This window comes from Canis lupus, chromosome 7, assembly GCF_003254725.2.
Source record: "Canis lupus dingo isolate Sandy chromosome 7, ASM325472v2, whole genome shotgun sequence".
Lineage (NCBI taxonomy): Eukaryota > Metazoa > Chordata > Mammalia > Carnivora > Canidae > Canis > Canis lupus.
The window spans coordinates 21,559,006-21,583,229 of record NC_064249.1 but is presented as its reverse complement, the minus strand read 5'-3'; the positions used below and the strand labels follow the sequence as shown (position 1 = coordinate 21,583,229).

Genomic DNA, 24,224 nt, shown 5'->3' with positions numbered 1-24,224 from the left:
GCAGCTTGGGGATGGAGAGGAAGAGGAGGTGAGAAGGAAGGGAACAAATAACCCCACCTCTGCTTCCCCAGCTCTGATAGCTTGCTGTGCAGCCAATTGTTCAATTCCAACAGGAAACCTCAGAGCAAGGGAGCCCCTGTGAAGGAACCACAGAAGTCAGCTTTCTGGGGCACAGAGCAGGAATAATAAAGGCAAAGAATAGGTATCAGGGGCATCTGGAGAATAACCCATACACTCCCTTACTAGTATTCTATCTTCAGTCAAAGGCACAAGCTCACGATTTTCTAATCATATACACAATTTCCTGATCTTGTGTCTTTGTTCCCACCACCTCCTCTCTTTGCAATGCCTTTCCCCTGCAGGAAAGACTTGCTCAGGGTTATATCTGAGAGTCACCGAGGGTTACACATTCACTCACATGATTCTTGCTGCAAGCCTGGTTCACAGTAACATATCTGGTAGAATGAATAATTGAGAAGGAGGGCAGTACTCATAGGCAAAGCCCCACAGGTGGGGTTCATCAATCAGGAGGGAGGCTCAAAGGAATCCCTATAGGCTCTTAAAATGCTCCGTTCATTTAAAAAAAAAAAAAAAGCAGATACTAGAAATGCAAATATGGACCTGTGTGTGATGACATCTGTCACTGGAAATTGGAAGGCAAAGCCTGTCTCTCTGCAGTACGTCTCATTCCTCAGGTCAGGGGCTGGTGGCAGGACCACTCACTTCAGATCCTGGGTCCTCTTGAGCCAAGCCCCTGTCCCAGCTGCCAGGCTCCTGAATTGATCTGTGGAACCATAAGGCGGGTTCTGCACTTAGCAATTCTTTTCAGAGTAAAGGTTTTCCTCTCTGCATAGTTCTTGCCTTTTGTCAAGGAAAAGAAAAGAAGAATCAACCCAGAGTGAATTCCTTGTAGCTGGATGTTTGTAGGCAGCAGATGCTGCCAGAAGCACACACAGCGTATTTGTCTGAAACTGGCTCCTGCTGCACAAAGGCAGGAGGCCCCTGCCTCCACCTCATCAGGGCCACCCTGGGGGCTGGAGCTCGGTTTCCAGTCTTCAGGGGGCCAAAGAAGCCACATTTTCCTTCAAGTAGAGTAAGTGGGGCAAGGTGGGGGGCCTCTAGGCATTCTAGATGGCTCTGTAAAGCTGACAAACACTTCAGCTATCATGCAGAACACTTTCAAAGAAAAATCAGGAGAGCTGATGAGGAAGCTTCTTGTTTATGTATTCAATGAACATTTGCACTTAGCCTGGCAAAGCAGTGAAAAGCAAGGGCTCCAAAGCCAAACTGAATGGATTCAAATCTTGTCTACACCCTTAACAAGCTATATGCCCTTGGGCAATTTGAGTATTCTCTGTGCCCCTCTGCTGGGAGGCCTAAATCAATCCGTATTAAATAATTAGCACAGTACCTGGCATAAAGTAATAGCTCTCAAGAAAAATATCTCCATTTACAAATGAGATTATGTGGGTGAAAGTTGGTTATATAATTTGCCCAAGGTCATTCAGCCAGTAAGTGTTAGACCTAAAATTTGAAGAGTAGCAATGAACCAAAAGGTAAATTCATAATTGCCTGGTAAGAAATGCTATGAAGAAAATGCAAAGCATACAGTGATAGAGCGGAGGGGAGGGTCCACTAGTGACAGTGGTCAGGGTATCCCATGCTGAGACTTGAAATGAGAGAAGCGATCAGTTGTACGAAAAGAAGAGATAGAAAATTCTAGGCAGAGGGAATGGTAGAGAGGAGATACTCAAGTGGGAAAGAGATCAGAAACTGAAGGGAGAAGGTAAAAGACGACTACCGTGCTGGGATGGGGTGATCAAGGAAGAAAGGGAAGTGGGATGTATCTGGAATGGAGGGCAGGATCCAGAGGATGGCAAGAACCTAATAGGTCATTATAGAGACTCAGATCCAAATGTAGCTGGAAGCTGCTAGAGGGTCCTAAAATGAAGGGCAACCTGATTTGAATGTTTCCATGTCATGAGCCAAGAATGAAAGCATGGGGATTCTTAGAAGGCAACTGTGATCATGTATAGTGATTTGGACTGGTAAATGTCAAGCTTATTATAGATAAGGGAAGTACCTTGTGATCAGTATAGAATAAAGGCCTCACTCACATCCTCAGCCTAGACTTGATACAAAGAAAACATTGTGTTTTTCTATCATCAACATCATCATCACTATCAAATCATGGGTGCATTTTGGAGGGAAGATGGCAGTGGAGTAAGAGGACTCTAGGCTCATCATGTCCCAAGAACACAACTATCAAATCATGGGCAAGGATCAAAGTGGTCCTGGGCTAGTGATGACTCCATTAAGGCTCCCAGCATGGGGTCTCCCCTCTGGGATGACAGCTGACTGCATGATGCCCCATCCATAATGCATATGCAAACACCTAAAGAAACCCTAAACATAAAAAGCCCAGAAAGAGAGTATATACCACCAGCCTCTAGCACAGATGGAAGGATGAAGACCTAGAGCAATCATGGGAGTTGCATGTGAGATACAACTGTCCTTTTGGTTGTATTGCCAATGAGGGACCGTAAGTGCCCGCTGCCCCATTCTCTCAGCTGCATGTTTGATACACAACTGCCAAGTATTAGGATGCTTATCCATTCATTCATACAACAAAAACAATTGAATAAACATGCTATATCTCCTGTACTGGGTATTGGGAAAATACTAAGACAAATAAAACACCATCTATGCCCGCAAGAATAGTAAGGTTTCTTACTCCACAGACAAGTAAGAGGGCAATTACAGTGCAATATAATTGGAGCTAGGATAGAGGGGGAACAATGGCTGTGGAAGTACTTAAGATGACCATTAACCTAGGGGCAAGGGCAGAGTCTCAGAGTAGGAGTGCAGGGAAGACAAAAGGGGTGGGGTAGCATGTATGAGACTGGAGAGCACCTCTGGTTACCAAGGGACTGGAGGCATTTAGTGTGATTTAAGCCCAGCATCAAAGAGGTGATAAAGGACATGGGAAGAGCGTTTAGGTTATGCTGAGAAATTGGGACTTTTTCCAAATGCTATGGAAAGTCATTAAACATTTTAAGGGAGTGTACAATGGTTGTATTTCACTTCAGAAAAGCCTTCTGTGTGTGGTATGAAGAGCAATGTAGAGGGGGAAAGATTGGAAGCAGGAAAATCAGGGACATGTCTTTTGTGGTGAATTACCACAAAATTATTAATTATTGAATTAGTAAGTAGGAAGGTATGTGCCAAGGCAGGAGCAAAGAAAAAGGACGGAAGGAGGGTCAATCAGTGACATAAGGACAGGGTAAATCAACAGGAGACATGACTAACTGGATTTGGTGAGAAGACAGAAAGAGAAAGAAGGATTAAAGCTTCCTCCCTTATGTGAGAAAGGAAGCCATACATGAGTGGTCCTGCATGCCAGCCTAGGGTGTCTGAGCCTGACATGATAGGCAGTGGGGAGGTACTAAATGCTTTTAAGCAGAGGAGTGAGAGATCATGGCTGTTACTTAATATGAATAATAAGCCAATAACATATAAGACAGGTTGGATGAGAGACACTAGAGAGGAGAAGATAAGTAAGGACTCTCTTATGACAGTCTACTACTAAGTGGGAGGAATTAAGGGGCATGCCCATGGAGGAAAAGGGGCATATCCCATGCAGGGTAGAGTCAAGTGCAGGCAAGTTTCCTGAAGGGAAGGCTATCATGAGCAAGAGTTGAAGTGTTTGCCTTGCCAAGGACATAGGGCTCTTCAAGCCCTGAGATGGGACAAAGCAGAGGGAGGTACATTCCACATGGAGAAGAGCAAAGCTGGTGAACCCTATCTGCCCCCAAGCTTCTTAGTAGCATCAGCAGCCACAAGGACCAACTAAGAGTGAGGGGTTTATGCTAAAAATCATGTTGAAGGCAAATACTGAAAGACATATAAAAATGTTCAGAATTTATTGTTAAGTAAGAAAGCAACTTACAAAATGACATAGGTATTATAATCTTGTTTGTTAAAAGCATGTGTGTGGACTGCAAAGCTCCATGCCAGAATGTTAACAGTGGTCATCTCTCAGAAGGGGAGTTTTAGGTGATTTTTACTTTCTTCTAGATGTTGTTTTTTTGTATTTTCTACAATGAACAACCATGACTTTTGTAATCAGAAACCCAACAGAGTTTAAAATATATTTGTTAAGCTTATATAGCATGGCTGTCTCCCAGAATTGAAGAGAGGGACCTATTTGTTAACTTCTTTTTTCCAGTACATTTATGGTTCTTGAGACACAGAATGACTTAAATGCTCCTGATAGGAAAAGTTGTGGCCTCCATTTATAACATACAGGGTCCGCCTTCATCACCCAGAAGGACCTCACTGCTCATCAGAAGGTCTTCAACCCTTTTTCCCAATTCATAGGGTACTGGCTTCAGGCATCCCTCCCAGAAACTCCATGCTGGAGCAGCCAAACCCATCAAGCTCTGAGCCTCTGACACTCCCACCTCTCATCCACACCTCCAGCCATCCTTCCTTGTCCCCCATCCCTCCTTTCATCTTTCTCCCAATTTCCTTCCTCCCAAGGCTCAACCCCAAGGCTCAACCCCAAAAGCTCCTGTTCTGACGACCGGCTTGCCTCTCTCTTCCCTTTGCTTCCAAATTCTTTCTCAAGGTAAACATGTCATTCAGACCCAAATCCTGGTGGGGCCAGGGACAGAATAAAATAAAAGAAATCAAGTTTCTTTGAAGGAGGTTTGGGGGAATGTGAGCATGAGAATCAGAACCTTCCAGATCATGTACCCCCACTAATGCCAAGTGTGTTCACAGAAGCTCCTTAAATATTCTGCACACAATAGATTCCCTGTCCATGGGGGACACATTTCAAGACCCCCAGTAGATTCTTGAAATACAGATAGCATTAAACTCTACATATACTATGTTTTTCCATATATATATATATATATATATATATATATATATATATATATAAATAAAGTTTAATTTATAAATTAGGCATGGTAAGAGATTAATAACCAACGCTTAAAAAACAATTAAAATATACTATAATAAAAGTTATGTGAATGTGATCTCTTATTCTTTCTCTCTCTCTCTCTCTCAAAATCTCTGTATTGTGTTACCCTTCTTGTGATGATGTGAGATGATAAAATACCTATGAGATGAGATGAAGTGATGTGAACAATGCAGGCCTTGTGACACAGGTAGGCTGCTACTGACCTGACATCTCAGCAAGGGAGGATCACCTGCTTCCAGGCAGAGGGAGAAGCAGGCTCCATGCAGGGAGCCTGACATGGGACTCGATTCCAGGTCTCCAGGATCACGCCCTGGGCTGAAGGTGGCGCTAAACCGCTGAACCACCTGGGCTGCCCGGGGATGTTATTTCTTATTATACTACCCACTCCTCAAGAGCAGGACACTTTTTGTCTTGTGTCTCACTCAGATCCTAGCCCTGAATTTTCTGTGTTATTTCTGAGAAATAAGACGCAGAGAAGTTAAACAAGGTACCCAAGATCACTCAGTTATTTATTTTTATTATTTTATTTATTATACTTTATTTTATTTATTATTAGATATTTATGAGCATTGCAGGCAGTGGGGATTCAGTCCAGGTATTATCCCAGGAGCTAGGGAAGCAGAGCTCTGTCCTCAAGGGGCTTAGAGTCTAATTATGATAGAGCTGGGACATGAACCCAGGACCTCTGACTCTGACATGCTATATTTTCGCCTCTAGAATAACACTTTCTCTGAGTTTGATCTCTTTACTTATGAAAAAGAAATCATTTTAATTTTACTCCAAATTTTCAAACATCTTATAAAAACTTTTAACTACAAAAACAATTATTTATAACTATATAGTACAAAAAAGAGTATAACTAAATTCTGGGGGAAGTATTTTCTGGAGACTCTAAAAACAAATAAATACTCTTTTGTTACATCAGAGAAATCTTAAAATACTTGCAATTCTAGCTTAGATTTATAATAACTTTCTTATTATTTCATGAAACACTCAAAGACTTTCTATGAATGGTATCCCATTTCTTCTTAAATACTGAGACTTTTAGCAGAAGATTCTATGAGGAAAAAAATAAGATATAGAATTTACAGTCATATGATTAATGAAAATACTAGCCTACATACCAGTTGCTTGATTTCCTGCCTATATATTGTTTTTTGGTTCCGTGAATCTAAAGTGAAACTTCTTAAAACCAGCATTTATAGAATCATAGAAAGTTAGCGCCAAAAGGACTAAGTGTCTTTTAGAACAGCCCCATAAAAAAAAAAAAAAAAAAAGAACAGCCCCATGCTTTCATAGATAGGGAAACTGAGGCCATTCAGTAAAGTGGCCATCCCCAGTTTCCAAGCAGCTACTCAATATCACATCCACCATTAAAATCCAGCCCATACTTGGCTGCTGGAAATTGGGTCATAGAGACAGCCTTTAGGTAATAAAAGATAAGAGGAGGTGGCAAAGGTCTATGATAAACTGGGCAAGGAATTAAGAAGTGAAGTAGACCCAAAGAGCACAATCATTTGGGGACTGTATTCTCCTAATACCCCCAAGATCAAAACCAATAGAAGGAGGCCTGCTTGGCAGGGTTAACAGGAGCTTGGCTGCCAGGCTACCCTCCCAGGCCATAGCCAAATGAGGGCCAGGTAGCAAGCAGCTGGGAAGCCACGAAAGACCTTCTGGCAAAGGAAAGCTTACACTCTCCAAGGAGAATGCAGTGTAGCTAGAAAGGGAGCTAGGTTTTAAAATATAACAAGAAACAAAAGGAAATGTCTGACATGTTCTGATTTCCAGCTTTGTGTTTTTCTGATTCAGGTCAGCCCGGGGTCACCACCCTGCACAAATGCAGGCCCCCTTACACAAGTGTGATGTAGTGGTCCTAACTAACATGGCCAAGGGCACAGTTACCTTAGAGAGGTTCCTCTAATGTGGAATGAAGAGCCCTTGGTGGAGGGTCTGTAAAGGGGGGGACAGCAGAGATAGCAGGAAGCCAGAAGGCCCAGAGATGTTGGCTGGGCTGACGGGGGTCTCTCTGGCCACAGGCCTACTGGGGTTCACACAATGGATTCTCATTTATCCATGGTAACCACAAGAAAGGTAGCCCAGCTCATTTAAATCCATGGCTATAATAATCAAAAAAATCCACTATAGCTAAAGTCAGCCTCCCCATCCACCAAATCTCTTAAAAAGAGCTGCTAATAAGGAGCAAAACTGAGTGGCTTAAGTTTTATTTCCCTTTATATTTCCTTTCTGGTAGAGGTGTTAATGAGAATGGAAAGGCCCAAAGAGCACAGAGAGACGAGATGAAAATGGTCTGGAAAATATAAACTGTGCGGTCAACCTTCAAATAAGGATGGGCTGATGCTAACATTAGCAGCGACAGACATTTGCAGACAGTTCAAAGAATTTCCTTGTAGATGGCCATGGAGATTGTAATGCAAGTGAGGGGAAACATTGAGTAACAAAGGAGACCTGGCCTGAGAGTCAGAGTTCATGGCTTCTCTTGTCCTCAGTTGTTTCCACTACAAAACAGTAATTGTGGACACAGTGATTTAATGTTCTAAAATCTAGGATATAAATTCTCACAACTCTGTAATATTAAGTTCCCTTTGCAGAATGGCAGTATAATCAAACCTACTCTTCAGGGTCTTGTGACGATTAAATGAGAGCAGGCAACATAAATTTATGATGTGCCAGGTAATACAAGCACTTAATATGCATTAAGTCATTTATTTCTATCTAACAACCTAACAACCTCTGCAGATAGGAATTAATATGATCCTCATTTCACAAATAAGCATGTTGAGACTTGGAGAAATTAGTGGACATATCTAACATCACACATGTACCAAATGATACAACTGTGATTTCAAACAGATCTGTTTTGAGTTCAAAGTCCTATTAGTAACTTCAATGCACACAGTCACTCTGATAATATGTATGCAAGCTCCTGAGACATAATAGATTATCAATAAATATCAATAATGCTTAGACTATCACTCAGTATGATGCACTATTTTAATATGTGTTTATTGAATAGATGAATAAATGAGCAAATAAACCACATGTCACATAAGACTGTCACACTGAGACCCTGGACTTCCAGTGGCCATCCAACCCCACTGTACAACAAACCTAATTACTATGGGAATTCTAGAGCAGTTGCCTTTTCGAGTCAGGAGCCAGAGTCAAGGAAGTTGTATCTATCCAAGGACTAAAGTATGGAAGAGTCTCAATAAAACACAGCAACCACATTACAGCACAAGAGCACCTAAGATATACTTGGGCACTATGATTTGGCTTTTGTTGAATTTTAAGAAGAATAAACAGACCAGGAAAGAAAGTATCCTATTTAATGACATTTTCCTGCTTAGCTCATTCAAGAAGAAATGAAAAAAAAGAACTGGAATTCCAATAAGGAATTTTCCTATGTTCATTACTGCTTTCCTAAAGTTCTTTTGACTCTTTACAACCATATGCAAGACAGCTTCTTCAGAACAGGGGTGACATTTAATGATGAGTTGTTGAGCAGGGTATATGCCCTTGCTCACCCTCCAGAGCAGACTAAAACAATAGCTGAGTAATCCCTCCCAGCGCTAGGGTAGTAAACTTTTCCCTTCACACCCCCACTTCCTATGGCAATCCCAGTCTCCATAGCTAATAAGCAAGGTAAGAGGTTGTCTAAAAGAAAAGAAGTGGGCTTCTTGGAAGCAGGCCTCTGTGCAAGCAGCACCGCCTGCCTTTCCCTCATTCCTGTTCAAGTCAGCCCCATTTCTCCCTGTCCTCTTCTACTTCTGTTGCTGAAGACCTGGGTCACTGGGTGCTAAATGACCCTGTCTCCACTCTCAAGAGAACTCTCACAACCACACACAGCATCCAATCCAAGAGGTGAATTCTCTCTACTTCACCAACAGAACCAACAAATTGTTTGAAAAACAAGAAAGAGGAGAAAGTAACATTAGAAGTAAATAAATCACTAGAGCATGAAAGGAATCTTCTCAAAACACACAGGCAGACACAACCGGCAGAAGGAGGCTAGGGAATGAAGAACAATGTGTGCTGTCCTCCAAGGCACAGAAGAAACAAAATGTGTGCTGGAGCCCAAAGAATGCATTGTTTCAAATTGCTAATCAATGTTAGACACCAACACCAGCAACTGCTAATAACGAAGGAAGAATCACCTCTCCTCAGTTGTAATTATTTCTGACATGGGTCTCCAGGAGGAGTGTCAAGACTCAGGTTAGCAGCTCAGTGTGATAATAACCCAAGATTACCAGCAATCTGCAAGGTCTGAAGAAAAGGAGGGCTTGGAGGAAGGGAAGTGGCAATTAGAAATACTTGTCATGGTAATTGCATTGTGAATAGCAGGCATCCACTTTTCTTCTGTCTGACTTTAGAAATACATCTTCCAGCAGGTAGAGCAATGAAGGAATACATCAAATTTTCAGAAATAATAGTGTGAAAAAAATTATTATTTCTGTCCAAATAATGGTGTGCTAGATAATAAAAACTCTTGAAATCTATAAGGCTGAGAATAGGATTATTTGACCAGCTAGTGGAACTGCCTTATGTCAACTAGTAGCCCCCTGATTTTTTCACTCATGGTGATATTTTCAGCCCATGTCAACATGTTGTCCTTCGCCAAGACCAAGATAGCCCTCTGAGGACAAAGAGTTGAGGCCCTTTGACATTATTCTTCAATCATTCACTCTGTCAAAAATGGGCACATCAGAAGCTCTCCATGCTGGAGCTGATCTAAACATTCAAACTGAAAATCGTCAACCAAGGTCTCTCAAATGTCAATCCTCTAGGATTCATAGCAGCCCACTCATGGCTCCAATAAATAGGACAACATTACTCTTCCATGGCTTTGAGAAACCAGGAAATGCAAATACTCATTGGAGTCTCCAACAGAGTTCTATCTGAGCTTTAATACTGAATGATGCAGCTACTACTAAACTTGGAGCTTATATGAGCAGTGAGCATTCTAAAAAGCAACTCTAACCATGTCAACCCATGCTCAAAATCCATCAGTGGTATCCCATTGTTTTTTGACAAGCCATAGTCTCCTTAACATGAAATCCTTCACCTATAAGGCTATATAACCAAGCTTCTCGCCAAGTCTCCATAACTCAGCCCTGATACACTCACATCAAAGTCTAGGCACCAGAGGCTGAACTCTATTATAGTATCTTCTCTGGCCAAATATCTGTATTTTAACAATACTTAAAGAGTTTTTTTAAATATAGAAATGTATTAAGGATATTTTTTACAAAAGCATTTATTGAGAATTTATAAAGAGAGGCAGTGACTTCCAATATCCCTCCTCTGCTTCCTCTCTGAAGAATAGAGATGAACAGTAAAGCAGAGACCATGCTGGGCCTGCCTGGGCTCTCTTTGGCAGGCCCCACAAGGTTATGCCTAAAGGTTGGAATGCCATTTGAGTCTTACCTTAGGCACTTGCCTAAGGAATAATCTTTTAAGAATTGACTTCAGTTAATTTCTAGAAAGGTGCTGCTCTTCTCTGCAAAATGCTGGTTGTGCCTTTATAAGCCTACAGTAGCAAATTCCCATCCTGAGCTCCATTTTCATGATCCCTCCCTCTAACCAGTAGATTCTCTGGGAAGGCTCCATATTACTCTAGGCAAAGTGTGGTGTAAAGTCTATTTGGTAGAGTCTTTCCCTGCTCTGATTCAAACTTATGTGGACCACATTTGCATAATGTCACATCATTTCCTGCAAAACACCAGTAAATATCCCCTGGGCAAGGCAATTTGAGACTTGACTTTAGTTGAATTACATGATGCTAGGTGATTGTGGCCTGTGTGGGGCCAGAGACACTCACAATCCTCATGTCAGATACTTGCTTACATGGAGAGAAAGTGGCTTATAAGGAGAGTTGGGGTTCCAGCTGTGGAGACAGAAGGAACATAAGGAAATAATATCCTATGTGTAAGATTTCCAGTTGGGCTTTGCTTGATACAGGCTGGGCCCACAAGCAGAAGTGAAGGAGCTGTTTTCATTGGAATACTTGTAATACTTCAGGCATAGGAGTCTCACACTAGGGCAAAGAGGACAAAGTACAACCCTGATGTACTTTATTTGCATAGTAATGTCAGGAGAGTTTGCAGATAAGAATATCTAGAAGATAGCACTCCAGTCAGGAAAGCAATTTTCTAACGAGGGTACCAGCTACAGGGTACCCTCCTTGTAGTGTCTTGTGGGTTAAAAACACGATCAGGAGCCTGAGCCAGGAGAATATGAAAAGCCCATTTATGATCAACCCTCTGCAAATGCCCAGAAATACCTAGGTGGAGGATGGTGATGGGCAAGACTTCAAAGATGCTGTGATCCTGCAAATGTAGGTGGGGCTAAAGTCTGACTGAATTAGCACTCATTAGCCAGGAAATTGTTAAAGCAATTTCAGTCATATCCTTCATGTGCAAAATTATCAAAAGCACCTAAAACCATTTCTGGCATAAAGAAGGTACTCAGTATATGTTATTACATTTAAAGTTGAAGCAGAAAAAAAAAAAAAAGAAAAGCTGAAGCAGAATCATGGAACATGGGACCAAGCTGACATGCAGCTAGTGCACACCACAGTGGTCAAGTGCTCACCACCAACATCTGCTCTGAATGGTCTCTGTGCTATTCCATTCATTGTTTTGAATATTGCTCCTAAATGAGACATTAAGAAGTCTGAGATGACCCTGCCCTCTCCTCTGGTGATTGTCAAAGCAGTTCTGGACTGGCTCAAAAGATTGCAGGTTCAGCAACTTTCCCTGAAAGAAGAGAGAGGAAGCAGTTCCCCCACACCTACTCCTCTTGTCCCCACCCTCCCACTTGCCTCCCCATCCACACTCCATCAGAACCAAATACATCCCAAACCAAGTTCTCTATAGTCCTCTCACGGAAAGACTCAACATCTGTGACTTGGGAGTAACACAGCTCATCTTTTGTAGCATTTTGTAAGTTTTGCCCTTAACGTGGGTGCTGGCCCATCTGACAGTTGTTTTGTGAGGAGCAGGGAAGGGTGTTTTACAGCTCAGCTGCTGGGAAGCACAGATGTTGCAGGCTGTGTCGTGGTGAGGTGGTAAAGGCTGCAAGGAAGGTGGGAGAGCATTAATTATCTTCTCGCAGCTGTTCATTAGCCTGCAGATGCCTTGTCTTGCCGTCTTTGGGACTGACAACCACATGATTCCGAAGTAAAGCAAACCAGGAAATTAGAAGGAGGAAGGGAAGAACTACCTGAAGGTTAAATTGGAAAGCAACATGCAGAATAGCTTCAGAAGACACCCCGAACTACGGCTTCTGGGAGCACCGGTGATCACAGGGGTCTCTGGGAGATGACCTAGGGCTCAGCCCATCAGCGCAGCAGTGAATCCCAACACAGCCTGCAGATAAAGCTGTCTATCCAGATGCTGGCAGACCAGCCATATAGGTATCAGGAAACAAAAGGCAGGAGCAAAGCTTCTCCTTTTAAAATTTAACTTGCAAGTGTTAATGAAAGATGCTGCTTCCCTGGCCTTGTCAACTCCAAAGCTCAGCCAGTTTAGTCTGAGTAGAAGCAGAGTCCTTGCCAACAAATCTCAAGGACAGCATTTCAGATCTGGGTGTATCTTACCTGCTGAGATCTCACCTGAGCTTCATCTCATTTTGCTCCACACAGGGAAGGCGCATGTGATATCCCCCAAAACCAATGGAACAATGTTCAAACCAGCACCCATGAGTTTTAGCCTCCCTGCTCTGTCACCAAGTGCCTGGTTCTAAGATGGAATAATTATGTCAGTATCTTCATTTTCCACATATGGTGCTCCCTTGCTCCCAGACCGTCTTCCCAGAGCAAGTACCTTTCTTGCTTCAAAAATGACTTCAAACCCCATCACTTTGTAAAACCTTGAAATCAAGATGGGAAGATGAATACCTCTTCTTGCTTACCCCTGTGCCATACACTCTTGTTCCTCATGTATCCCATTCAAAAAGGAATGAAAAAGGTAATATTGTATGGGGCGCAGATTAAGAGTCCATCTGATCAAGCCAGATGTCCCTAAAGTAGAGCATGTAATGTGCTTCCTTCCAAGGCTGGTGGGCAATTGCAGCAAGAAAGGGTCTCAGGCAAAAGATGTAGGTGAGGGCACCTGGGTGGCTCAGTGGTTGAGCATCTGCTTTTGGCTCGGGGTCCTGGGATGGAGTCCCATGTCAGGCTCGCCACAGGGAGCCTGCTTCTCCCTCTGCCTGTGTCTCTGGTTCTGTGTGTCTCTCATGAATAAAAAAAATACAATCTTTGGGGAAAAAAAAGATGTGGATGAATGAAGTGCTTCTCTGGCATTTCATGGGAATTTCTGCAGGCTGGGATATGGCCTCAACCTGTTAGGCCTTCTGCTGGTTCCCAAAATGGGAGATTGCCCACTCAAGTTCCAGGGTTGAAGCACCACTGTGAGCAAGGAGCAGGGCTCTGTCCTGCCCCTACCACTCCTCCCTTCCTGCAGGCGATCATGCTAACCTCCTTTCACTGGGATGGTCACATCATCACAGACAGCCATGTGGGTTTCTACTAGCCACAGAATACCAGTCAAGTATTGACACAGCTATTTCTTTAATGACCTTGTATATGGTATTAGTTTAAGTGTTTCCACATGTCCTAGAAAGACACAAGCATCCCAGTCAGGTACAATCTGAAACCAGTCCCTGGACTCAAAGGGCAAGAAGAGACAGAAGAGGCAGCCACTGCAGGTTGGTAGGTGGCAGGTGTAATAAGCAAAGAGAACTTTGTAAGTTCTCTTGAGGCTTGCCTTAAGTGGCCGCAAGATGAGTAGATCCCCACAACTGCCTGCGCATCTTAAAAGTTTATACAGAGGACCTCATTGGGTTTAGCTGTGTACACCATCCAGATGGTCACAACACTACATCACCATCTTAAGGCTCTGTCCTTTTGGCCACTTCTGGGAGACAAAAAGGCAAATGGAACCCATATTCCAAGGATTGGAGAGGGGGTGAAGAGCCTCTGAGTGCTGGGGTCCATCTCATGGGTCATCCAAAGGTCACATTCTTTCAATGACCTCCTCAAATTAAGACAGAACTCAGGCTAAGGGGGAGTGCTGGGTGCCATCTTGTCTGTCCCATCACCCCAGACCCTGACTGTCATTTGAGAGAAGGGACTTTCATTTTAGAGATTTCTGGGGAAAGGAACTCATTCTTTCATCTGTCATCAGGTCACTAACTTACTTGGCCTTCTCTAAAAAAGTTCTCCCTCATGTCTAACCTGAACTCTGTTGAAGCTTTGAATCATTTCTCCCAGCTGTGCACATTCCCTGTGTCTATGGAGTTTCATGACCTATTTCACATGTAGGCAATAGGAGTTAAAGGCTGCTCTGTGACAAATTAAATCAAGGACAAGGGATTAAAAGTCGGCCTGCCATCCCAGGGCCAGTCACTCAGCCACTTTTCTGGTCCAAAGTCCCTAATCAAATGAACAAGATCTAGGTTCTTTCAAAAGCAAGCATTGATTCCTATTCTTTTCCTCTTCTTCACCCCTAAGTGGTAACTCAGAGCTATCCATTTTTAAGTGATTTTCTTCTTTCTGAGTAGTTCCACTTTGGGCATTTTGCTATTTTTATATTATTTATATGGGTGTGATCCTTTTGTGATGATTATCTGTGATTAATCCTCGCAGCTATGGGAAAGTCAGTGTAACAGCTTGTACTGCATCTAACAAGAGTTGATGTCTGTGTAGCTTTTTGTGTTAAGCAGCTTTGCAAGTTCACTTTAATTGACAAGAGAAAAAGAGGATATGCAATTAAAAAGGTGTTTATTATTTATTTTTTAATTTATAATTTATAGAAATTATGTATATAGTAGACAGATAATAAGGCATGCTTTCAGTGGGATTTAATGAAGCCAGGTGGCACACTGGCAGGGCCCTAGTGCCCTCCAGCAAAGAGCTTCTCATGCCCTCCTCCCCACGTCTAGGCTCCCATCAGAATGAAGCCATCTTCTGCCAGTTGGAGGCAAGAGAAAGGGCAATATTGTGATAGTCCTAGGAATACGATCACAGCATGGATCTCCAACTCCTATTAAAACAGGAGCTGCATTTAAATCATCACACCTCATTTCTGACGAAAGGGACAAGGAGAAGTCAATTCACTCCCCAAGAGTGGCTGGCTCTTCAGACTCTGGCAGTCAGGCAAGAACAACTCAGCTCTTGAGTTTAAAGGGTTAAAAAGGAGATTTACACCACCATATTTCTTTCCCTGAAACATCAGGCAGTTCATATGTACACATTTCTCTCCACTAAGACCTAATTTTCCACCATTTCCCTTGATTTGCAGCTCCCTTTTCCCCATTTCCTTGATTTAATGCCCAATTATTTTTTGTCCCATTGCCAGTAAAACAAAATATTTCATAACTGCTTCTGTGAGGTTTTAGATACTGTTTTAAACACATGACTTACACACCTTATATTGCAAAATTTAGAGAAATCTCATGAACACTTACATATGAATTCTGCATTTTTCTCAGCCAGCTGACCTAAACTTGATATTTAAAAGCACCATATCATTCTTCAACTAATCTCTACATTCCCCTGTCTCTCAGGTTCCCACTCAGCAGTCTTGGTGTCCATTTGGAAGAAGAGACATCAAGACGGCATTTTTCCTCCTTTCCCTCCTCTGGTCATGAAGGGACACAAAGGGACAGAGAACTATCTGGGAAGTCAGGAGACTGGCACCTAGTTCCACACCTGCCGCCAATTGACTGTGGGGCTTTGGTTGCCTCATCTCACCAATTGGGTTATTAGTTACTTAATGTCTAGAACAGGGGTTTTAAATCAAGTCACTTCTAATTTTCTTACAGCTCTAAAAACTCTAGATCCCCTTCTGTGTCCTAGAAACAAAAATTAAACATCCAGACTTATGGGCCTGGTTTTGGTATTTGAGGAGGGAGAAAATAAAACATCAAGAGGCAAGGCTTCTCTACTCTTAGAATCTTTTTTCCCTACTTAAGCCTCGTTTGGCCTAATTTTCACATGCCATAGATACAAGGACAGTAAGATGGAAAGGAATCTTATAGGAGTTGTCGCTGATTTGTTTGATAATCCTACTTATTTTCCTGCTCACCAGCTTTACATCTAACTGTTTCTGTTCTCAATAAAATAAAAGTAAAAGCAACTTTGTTTTGAAAACTTCATGAAGGCTATAAAAATACTGGAGACAACCTGGAGTATCTGAAACCATTATTACCAAATTCACTCTGGAAATGTCACGGAATGTGGCTACTCAATCGCACTCCTACCAGTAAGAAGGGACTACTTATAATTCAAGGCAAAACTCCCTCATGTAAGCCCCTAGTCCTGTCACATTTACTCTCAGGCCTGATTTCCACTACCCAGAGGGGGCAGAGCTGGCTCTAGCCAGGTCCCAGCCAAAGGTCCAAGGCAGGGATTAAGTTCTATAAAAGGCACTTCTTACTAGATATAAGATCTAGTGGAGCAAACACAACAAAGTCCTGGGGAAAAAATGAGCTTTGAATCCGAGACCAGACACAGGGGGCCGAGAGGCAAGGAAATCAGAAGTGCAGAATTGAGTAGAGAACACCCAAAGGAATATTAGATTGGACTAGATAAGAAGGGATTCCCAAGAACACCAAGGTAAGAGGGCAGCCTGGACAAATTACCAGGCCCATGCTGGAAAGGGGTCAGATTATATTGCACATCAATCAAATCAGCCCTTGCTAGAGGGCCTGATGTTGTTTCCCACTGGGGCCAAACATACCGTTAAGTTCCTGGGGCTTCTAAGGTGATTACTATAAACCACTGATAGTATTTGCTTCTTGGGGACAGACAATGGCCTGACAGCAGGTTGGAATAGGCTGAAATCAAGAGGATTTGGGAAAGATGGTGGATTGACTACATAATGTTCCCCCCCCCACACACACACACACACACACATTTCCATCTCCAACTACCTCTATTTCCTGAGCAAAGGAGCCATTAGAGCCTGAAGGCACCAGGGTGAATATGGGGGAAGGCTCCCGGGACTCTGTGGAAGAAGTTGGTGGAAGTTTCTCCACTGTGGGCCTCCACTGAGATGCAGTTTCAGAGTGCCCAGGTCAGAACTTGCAGGTCCTAATAGCACTTGATGTACACAGTTGCCCTATGCGTGCACGCACGCGCACACACACACACACACACACTAGCAGGGGCAGGTCTACATCTGTCCTGGGTGAGGGTCCTGTTCTCTTTACCCCTATGAAGAGCTGAACTAAGTCCTCCTTGCTCTTGGAGTTGGAAAGGCCCAAAGAAACCAGGAAGAAAAGAGAGTCTTCCTAGAGTTTAGCTGCAACACGGGTCTTCAGGGGTGACAAACCTTTGGCCTTTCTTCAAAATACCTCCACTTAATATTCTCCAATAAGCACACCTGAGCCTCAGTGAGGAGCAACACAACCAGCAGCAAAAGAACTGAAAGAACATTGAACACAGTCCTGACCTGTGGGAGCTTATATTCTAGGAGGAAACAAATACCATGGCAAGAGCCATGCATTTCCATCAGTACTAAAAATAAGCCAACAGGAGAAAATCATCCTCTTTCATAAGGGGCAAGAAGAGCTTCTCACAGACTGCTTCAACAAGCAGGAAATGGGCATTTTTCTCTTTTTCCATATTTTTGGAGGAATTTTTTTTTAAATAAAGGGATAGGGCCAAGGAAGACTTTCTCTCTTGTGACTCCTTACTTTTTACTATGTCAGACATAACTATACCACAAGGAAGCTGGCCTCATAATACAGGCAACAGAAATTTATACACCCAAATGAACATAGTCGATGGTGTTTTAAAAGACTGATAAATAACACCTCTTTCTTTATCAGCTGGAGATTAAAACCAAATGAGAGATATACACAGGAGTCATATAGATAGGATTCAAAATATCACCAACATTATTGACCATGAGGTTTTAGATCTGTGGCCAAGAGGGCTTACTAATACTTTACTTCCAAGTTAATCAGACCCACCCATGCAGACTTCTCCAAGGGGTGTCTTACTCCAGGCCAAGACATCTGAAGGCTGACAGATCTGAGAGTAGAGCCCAAAAGAGGCTGAGCCACCCATGCCCAGTCCTACTCCCTAACTCAAAGTCAAATGCAATTATCATTTGCCCCTGGAAGGAATAGGCATGGGTGGGGAGTGGGTGGAGATTGGCCAACAGAGTTATTCTAGAGGATCGCCCTCTATGCAGGTGCATATAATCGGGAAGACACCTCTTTTGCCCCCAACCTAATAACCATCTCCTTCCAGGTGGACCCCAGGCACAAAGTCTCTCTTTCAAATGCTACAATTGTTCAGAATATTTTGGAACTCCTCTCCACTCCTCTATTCAGAGTCTGCGGTTACACTGTGAATACCTTCAGCTACAGCAAAGTTTCATCTCCAGACAAGAGACAGTCTAAAGTCATTGGAATAAAGCAGGCAGAAAACTCTGGAGCCAGTATGAGAATGATAGTGGAGAGATGAATGTGCTTTTCTTGTATGACGTACAGTAGTCCTCCCCTTATCTGCGGCAGATATGTTCCAAGAACCCCGGTGGGTGCCTGAAACCACAAAGAGTCCTGAACCCTGTATATACTCAGTACATACATACCTATGGGAAAGCTTAATTGATAAATAGGCACGGTAAGAGGTTAGCAACAATAACCAATAATAAAGTAGAACAATTACAACAATATATGTAGTAAAAACTATGTAAATGTGTTTCTCTCTTCAAAATATCTTATTGTACTCACCCTTCTTGTGATGACGTGAGCTGATAAAATGCCTACGAGATGAGATGAAGTGAGTCGCAGTAAATACCGCAGGCGTTGTGATGTAACGTTAGGCTACCATTGACCTTCCGATGACTCCATGATTTGATGATTTGTCAGGAGGAGGATCCTTGACCAGGAGGAGGATCCTTGACGAGGGGTAATTGAAACTGTGGAAAGCAAATGGGCAGATAAGGGTGAGGGGGTTGTTACTGGTGTTACTGTATAAAAGGATCCTGAAGTTCAATCAGTGTTTTTACATAAGAGCAGCACTCTGGGCATGAAGGTATGGTTACTGTGGTGATACTTTCTGAAGCTAAAAATTGAGACACATGGGCTGACAAAGACTTTTTGAGCCACTTTCACGTGGAAGAAGTGATCTTGCAAATATAACTTAGATGCTGAACTACTGAACTTTCTGACATATTTCAATGGTTTATGAACAGAGCCAGATGAAACTTTGATGGAGAACTGCATTATCAATTCTAAACACACAAGTGGCATGTGTGGAGTACTTATAAGTTGACAACTTTGAAGAGGATAGTTTTCATTTCACAAAATTCTGGTATATTTATATATTAAAAAAAAACCACACGGCTTTACAGTAAAACCTCAAATGTGAACACTGGTGAGAGGCTTTGGTGCGTTATACTGACCCTCACCAGGAAGCCCAAACAGCTATACCAGCTCAGCTGTTACTGGAACAAAGGAGTGAGCTGCAGACGAATAAATCCTTTTTAACTGCATATCCATTTCAGAAGAGGAATTAATCATATTTTCTACTACATTTACATTATCCATTGGTTTGCAATTAATTTTGTGGGATGGCCTCTTTTATAAGACGGGAAACAAGTAATAGGGTTCAGAAGGTGGGTGGAAGAAGATGAGGCATTCAAAGGTAATTAAAAGTTAAAAACCCAAAAGCCAAAAGGAGGTTCAGTAGCCACATAGGAAAAACCCTGGTGTTTAGAAGGATTTGCCTCTTCTTGGTGAAGAGAAAAGCTCCACACAGGACTCTGAGGAAGAGAGGGAAAGACCTGAGGGTTGGGGAAAGCAGACAGGGTACAGCTTGTGATGGTTAGAAAGAAATGAGGGTATTTTCTAGCTACTTCCTCATAAGGAGGGAAGGAGGGGGAGAGGGGCCCAGGGAAGTAAGGCAATGGGAAGCTCAAATAAATAACATTTCTTAGAAAATCATAAGAAACATGGGACTTGAGGCACCTTGGTGGCTCAGTGGTTGAGTGTCTGCCTTTGGCTCAGGTCATGATAGTGGGGTCCTGGGAAGGAATACTACATCGGGTTCCCCACAGAGACCCTGCTTCTCCCTCTGCCTATGTTTCTCATGGATAAATAAATAAAATCTGAAAGAAGAGAGAAGAAAGAAAGAAAGAAAGAAAGAAAGAAAGAAAGAAAGAAAGAAAGAAAGAAAGAAAGAAAGAAAAGAAAAGAAAAGAAAAAAGAAAAATATGGGACTTACTCCTCTTGGCAAATAATGGCATTTAGAAATGCATTGTGCAGGGTGGAACACGGTGGCCCCCCCAGGGTTGCGCTACCAGAGCACACTGCTCCCCTAGGGCCATCCTGGAGGACTCCCATTAGAACATCAAACTGTTCACCCCTCTGCTCAGAAGATACTTTGACGCTGTCGGGAAGACAAGAACAGCTGGGCTGTTACAGTCAACAGGCTCCCACTTCCACACCGACCAGATTGTGTCATAATTGGAAATGTGAAATATGCCTTCCTCTGTTTAGACTTCTGAGGCAGGGTACACCTTGTTTGTGTTGCCTCCAAACCCCAGAAAGAGACAGTCCCAGGTTTGCATAAAGGTTCCAGGCTTGTCAGTGAGGAGAAGGGGCCAGGGCCCCTGCCAGGTCAAGAGTGAAATGTATGGGCTCAGTTGGAGGGAGAAGGATAGGAGACGGGAGAGGTTAGGACTGAAAATGTGCCAGCTTAGCTATAGTAGTATTGCACACGGAATGTCCTCACCAATCCCCCCGAACTGCCTATAGAATCTTCTGGTCCTTCAAGTTCAGGTCAAACCCTGCCCTGTTCCATGAGGCATCCTTGGTGTCTCAAGAAACCCTCACTCCTTATGGGAGGTTGAACTCCCATAATGCCTGCAGTTTGCACGTGGACCCCCCTGCCCCGGGACCCAGAGAAGTCTGCTGTGAGACCAAGCCCTCTGTCCCTAAGCTGCTCTTTCTTCCTTTTCCGTCAGTCCTCATCTTACCCATCCCTTCCCTGAAGTTCTCCCTTCCTTACCCTCCCCCACCCACCCAGAACCCACTCCCTCCAACCACATAGCACAGAGCCCCAAGACCTCCATTACTCAGGCTCTGCTGTCTGTGGTGGGTCAAAGATCGCCCTCCTCTGCCCCCGATTTCTGCTCCCAGACCTGTGTTCCTAGGCTGTGGGTTCATGTATGGGAGGAAGGACTTTGGGGTTTACCATCCAAGTTTGCACTTTGCTCTCTCCCCAAATATCTAAACATACCAGATACATCTCAAGCTGCAAAGATTCATTTCCTGCCAAGACGCATCACCAGGCCTGCTGAAATGACACGCAATTATCCCGTTAATGCGGTTTTGAGCTGAGTATTCTATCAGATGCCGTCACCCCTCCTCACCTTCCTGCCGGTGGAAGGTACTGTGCCCAGCAACTCCTCCTCAACTTCTGGGTTTCTTTGTGGCTTGTTGAGGGCGTAGAGGTGAAGAAAGTCAGAGAACTATCCAGCTACCCAGAAATTAAGATTTTTTTCTCCCAAACCAAGATGCAAATTCCTTTTTATTGCCCATAGGATGTAACATGGCACTGGGCCCATTTAGCTGCTTCAGGGCTGTTGCTAGCTAAGCAACAGGATGGGCCTCAAACTCAGGTCTATCAGACTGGGGACTTCCACACTGTCTCTGCTTGACACCACCTGCCTTCCTGTGTCCCATGATTTTCCATGTCTGGGCTGACCAGATGGTTCTCTGGGGAAAAAAAATAATAATTATTATTATTATTGGATCTGGGGATAAGAGGACAGGGGTGTTTGGGACAAGCAGAATTCCCTGCCCCCTGTCCTGTTGTGTGTGGCCTCCTAGCAAGCACATAATAAGTGGGGTCCAAGGCCATTAATGTCCATGGCAATGTTATCAACAGCTCCATCCTAGCTCTTGCCAAGGAATTTGACCCCCAGCCTGTGGCCAGGGAAAAATGGTGAGCAGGCCAGCCCAAGAACCCTACTCTTCCATCATGATTTGGCTGAGAGTAAGAACAGCGAGCATTAGTAATTTGTATTCTTTTTTATTGACAAGAGTCATGCCACTGAATCAGTACAACCTGCTAGGCCCCACACCCAGACTGAGATCTGACCCTGGGTCAGCAGACAGAGGCTTTCATGCATTTTCTAGTATTACAATCCCTTTTCTCCAGTGAAATCTTACACAGAACCCCAATATGGAAAAATAGTGAAGGTGGTGGGGGTGGGGATCCCAGAGCCCATCTACCCGGTCCTCCTCCCATCTCGGCTCCCTCACCCACCCCGGATACACCCAGGGTGAGGAAGAGTCCTAGAATTATAGCAGCAGGGCAGCAGGGCAGCGGGGGGAGGGAGCGGTTGGGCAGGAAAGCTGAATAGCACATTTGTTCTGCACAAGGCCCCTGGAAGTGGAGCTACTTTTGTTTTTAGAGACTAAATAATGGGCCAAGGGATCAGAATGAAGCCTGACACAGGACCTGTCAATGTTTCTAGCATTCATCGTCTTTAAATATTCAAACACCATGATTTTGAAGGATCTTTGACTTTTCTCTTCAATTTTTTTTCCCAAATGTCAACAAACACTGCCTCTGCTGAGTGAAGAGTCTGGCCTTGCCTTTCCTGGTGGAAAACAAAAGACGGAGAGTGAGGGAGAAGGTGAAGAAAAACAAGGACAAAGAATGATAATCCTCAACCATCCTGAGAGAGAGACCTAGAATTCAGGGAATGGGAGACAGGTGCAAGAACTTGAGAGCCACAGGTGAGCAACCCTTCGTGTGCTGGGTTGTTCCATCATGCCCTTCACCCTACAGATAAGGAAACTGGGGCTTCAAGAAGTAAATGGACTTACATTAGCTCATAAAGCCAAGTTGAATAAAAAAAAGTAAAGTTGAACCTGGAGTTCACCGTTTCCAGTTTCACATGGTAAATATTTTTAAAAGGGAAAGGCTGTTCTCACAGACTAAGGGAAAAAAAGATGCCCAGACGTGAATTAATGCTGTCAGCAAGCATTTATTGAGTCCCTACTGTGTGTCATCCATTGCCCTGCAGGCTGGGGAATAGAGATAAATAAGACATAGTCCCCGCCCCCAAGGAGTCCACAGGCCAGTGGGTGAAGCAGACACATAACAACCACTGCAGTACAACCTCATAAGTGTCTTGACTGTGCTGTGTGTATGGGGCTTGGAAGTGTCAGCAGCACAAGATACATAATTTACGGGCTCCAGTGCAAAATAAAAAGGCAGGGCCTTGTGTCAAAAAACAATTACTAGGAATTTTAAGATGGCAACAGCAGAGCAGTAAACCAAATGTAGGAGTCTTCTGAGCATGGGGTCCTATGTGACTGCACAGGTGCCACATAGCACTTCATAGCAGAGGTGCTTCTACAACCAAGTCTGAACGACAAAGAAGTCACCAGGATACAGGAGAGGAAGAATGTTCTGGGAGAAGAGAACAGCATGTTGGGGCGCCTGGGTGGCTCAGTCAATTAAGCATCTGCTCAAGTCATGATCCCAGGGTTCTGGGATCAAGCTCCAAGTCAGGCTCCCTGCCTGCTCAGCAAGGAGCCTGCTTCTCCCTCTCCCTCTCTCTTTGCCCCTCCCTGCCATGCTCTCTCGCAGTCTCACTCTCTCAAATAAATAAGTAAAATGTTTAAAAAAAAAAAAAGATAACAGCATGTCTAAAGGCATAGTGAAGTAGAAACGCACAGTATATTTGAGAAATAGAACAAGTTCAGTTAGGCCAGAGTGGGAGTTAGGTGGGAGAATAACAAGAAATGAGGCTGGCAAGGAAGCAGACCCCAAATAGCAAGATGCTTTTCTTTCTTTTCTTTCTTTCTTTCTTTCTTTCTTTCTTTCTTTCTTTTTTTTTTTTTTTTTTTTTTTTTTTTTTGTAAATTTGTATTGGAGTTCGATTTGGCAACATATAGTATAACACCCAGTGTTCATCCCGTCAAGTGTTCCCCTCAGTACCCATCACCCAGTCACCCTAACCCCTGCCCACCTCCCCTTCCACTACCCTTTGATCATTTCCCAAAGTTAGGAGTCTCTCACGTTTTGTCACCCTCTCTGATATTTCCACTCATTTTCTCTCCTTTCCCCTATAATCCCTTTCACTTTTTTTATATTTCCCATTTGAGTAAAACCATATGATGATTGTCCTTCTCTGATTGACTTACTTCACTCAGCATAATACCCTCCAGTTCCATC

The 24,224-nt window shown here is 43.4% G+C and overlaps 1 long non-coding RNA gene across 3 annotated transcripts in view; it reads right to left on the bottom strand.

Annotated features, from left to right (window-relative positions):
• The window catches only part of LOC112648553 (uncharacterized), an 80,991-nt gene that overhangs the window by 22,682 nt on the left and 34,085 nt on the right, over positions 1-24,224 (bottom strand). The window contains exons 1-3 of one of the 3 annotated variants that reach the window (XR_003129124.3): positions 22,497-22,992; positions 21,403-21,748; positions 18,758-18,945 (exon numbers count right to left, since the gene is read on the bottom strand). This is a non-coding gene — a long non-coding RNA (uncharacterized LOC112648553). Of the gene's footprint in view, positions 1-6,892; positions 7,019-18,757; positions 18,946-21,402; positions 21,749-22,496; positions 22,993-24,224 lie in introns of those variants that run through there. The other 2 variants (XR_004817564.2, XR_004817565.2) reach the window with 2 other exon arrangements.